Consider the following 3,255-nt stretch of genomic DNA (forward strand, 5'->3'; position numbering starts at 1 on the left):
TGGTGCAAAAGTAGTTTATGTATATGTATATGTAGTGGCCGAATTTTTGAGAGCTTTGAAAAAAATAAAAAATTTCAAGTACTTTTTAAAAAAACGATTGTGCAGACGTTTCAGCAAGTCTTCAATGTCTCTGAACATAATTTATTAACTCTTGAGAGACAAAATTAGTCGATCTTTCATAGCATTTATTGTTTCTGGAAAAGAAGATAAAAAGATAGTAACATTCTATGCATTTAAAGTTGTTGTCCGTTTTTCTATACTATTAACATTTAGAGTATTTAAAGAGACAATTATCGGGCAGTGAAGACTACTAAAATTCTTAACATTAAGTCGAGTATTTTATCACTTTAGTCATCGAGTCAACGTACAGACTATTTCTGCATTTAGAAAATATTTTCATTTGTTGTCTTCTACACCTAATTGATTGAAATTAGACTTACGTTACTAACTTAATTGAAGTAACTTGGTTTTATCACTTTATTCTACATATTTTAATAATTTACTTTTTTAAATTTCTCGAGCTTTTAGTAGCTTTGATCGTCACAGGGAAATGATTTCGACAATGAATAAGTCTCGGGAAGGAAAAACTAAAATAAAATAGTTTTGTTATGAACTTGATTTTACCAAAAATAGAATATTAGCTCATAGTTTTCATCAAATTAATAGAATACTGAATACTCATCATCCATAAATAAATATAATATATCATACACAAATTTCGGATTGGTTTGTTCTATATCGAGACATATATTTTTTGTGTACAAGATCTTTGCAAAAGAGTATAACCAGTGGTAAATAATATATACGTACATGAAAAGATATTATTTTTTAAGTCAAAAGTGTTACTTTTACTTTTGACTTTAAATATAGACTGAGTCAAACATTTCGCGGATATAAATCTGTAAAACCGTCTCACAAGAGATCTATTCAATTAATATAAATTATGCCACCAAAATATCACAAACAAACAAATATCTGTTAAACTTTATATCAGGTAGCCTTTTATATACGATATTTTAAAATTGTATATTGCTACACGTAAATGAGAATACAAAAATGCCTAAATCGTATCGCCAAAAAAAAAAAAAAAAATGCCCAAGTGGTTGAATGAAAGAATAGTCTACAGGAGACGAAATGTGGGACTGTTGAAACAGAAATTGAATGGACCCATGTAATCTCCATTTACAAATTGGGAGAACTACATTTATTTGAGTATCGACCAACAATATAATATAATGTAAAATACACAAATCCCAATTAACAAAATAGTATATAATCATTTTTTTATTTGGGGATTTGTTTGAATTGTTACTCAAATTCGAAATCTCATTTCAAATTTAAGATCTTGATATCATTTAATTTATAATCCAGCATAAATAGTCGATTTTACGATAGACATTTTCATTGTTTGAGATCAAACAGAGATTAATTATAATTAGATCAAACTTAAACACAATTAGATAAGTGGACGTTGTTAGGACCAAATGCTTAACAGTGATCCAAATAGAGGTGATTTGGATTCAACGAATCAGTTAGTGATAAACATTTGATCATAACCAATGTTCTAAAAAGCGTTAGGTGGTAGGCAGACGGCCACCCACCGTCTACCGCCTAGATGCTTAAGAGGCCACACATACTGTTTTTCTTTTTTTACCTAAATATCTATTTTTCTTGTTTATTTTCCGTATTTATATAATATTCTTTTATATTGTATTCAAACACAAAATGAATGTCATATACTTCCTCTTTATATGATATAAATTGATTAAAAAATATGTTAAACAATCTTTAAAAAAAATTATATATTACATTAGGCGGAGGCGTCTCAAAATTGGGGCCGTGAGCGACCACCTAGTGTCTAGGTGCGCCACTTATACGGTTTTAGACGGGGTCTTTTAGAAAATTGATCCTAACAATATTCGCTTAGAGCCCCATACTACGCACCCATACTAAGCAATATGTGAAAATGAGAGATTGCAACTTTTTTGGAGCTGATGAGTCAAGTTGTTAGACCCACCACCTAATGTCCTCAAGATCACCATTACTCATTCTCTACCTTTGACATTGTCCCCAAAAGATGTAGACTTACATCTTAAGGTCAGACGTCTTTATTTTACACTCACACGCATAATCAACAAGATCAAATAAAACAACATCAACAACTTGACACAAGATACTTTCACTATCAGACGACACATATTTCTTGATAGTTAGTTTGGTTAGAAATCCAACATTATTTTTAGAATTTTTTTGAAAAATATTGCATACAATTCATTTTTTTTAAAAAAAATCCGAATTCGGTTATATAATTATGATTTTTAGGGATATGTTCAAGATCATCCCATAAAATACTAAAGCAGTCAAATACGACGTGATATGGATTCGACTAATCAGGTTAACATCACACTCTTAATCATATACCATACAATAATATTAGGAAGGAAGAAGAAAAAGTTTTAAACATTATAATTGAAGGGGCCTTTGCCCTTTTATTTGTTGTTTGAAAATTGAAAAAATAAATAGAAAAAAAATAAAAAAAAATTGTATAATTTGTGGGGAACTTATATTCATTAAATAGGTAAAATTGTAATATAGTTCAAATACACTGAACATCCCCATGAGATAATTAAAATCAAATAGTCCTACGACACCATAAAATAACCGTCATACAATCAAGCTTGTTGGATTTGCTCTTACATGATATTTCTCAAGCTAACTAATCTTTCTCAAGTCATCCAATTATCCTCAAAACCGCTAATACTTGAAGCCGCATTGTTGCTATCCAAGTTGAGAGTTGTGCCTGATAGCTAACGAATGACAATTACAACATAGCACACAAGTTGAGTTATTCAGAACTGAATGTTCTCAGATAAAGACAAAGGGATCTGCACGTCTTCAATCTCTTTGAACATAATTTATTAGTGGTTGAGAGACAAAATTAGTCGATCTTTCATAGCATTTATTGTCTTTTGGAAAAGAAGATAAAAAATAGTAGCATTCTTAGCGTTCAAAGTTGTTGATCGTACATTTCAGATCCGTTTTTCTATATTAGTTTTGAATATTTAAAAAGACAATTATCGGGCACTAAAGACTACTAAAATTCTTAATATTCAGTCAAGGATTAAAGTTTTCCAATATTTATAGAGAAATATGTTGTTGCTCTAAGACTTAAAGTACAAGTGAATAGTCTTTACTATATAACATTTAAGGATCTATTGTGCTGATTTTGATCCATTGTACCATTTTGTAATACTG

Source organism: Primulina huaijiensis, chromosome 1 (assembly GCF_012295235.1).
Source record: "Primulina huaijiensis isolate GDHJ02 chromosome 1, ASM1229523v2, whole genome shotgun sequence".
In the NCBI taxonomy this organism is placed as follows: domain Eukaryota; kingdom Viridiplantae; phylum Streptophyta; class Magnoliopsida; order Lamiales; family Gesneriaceae; genus Primulina; species Primulina huaijiensis.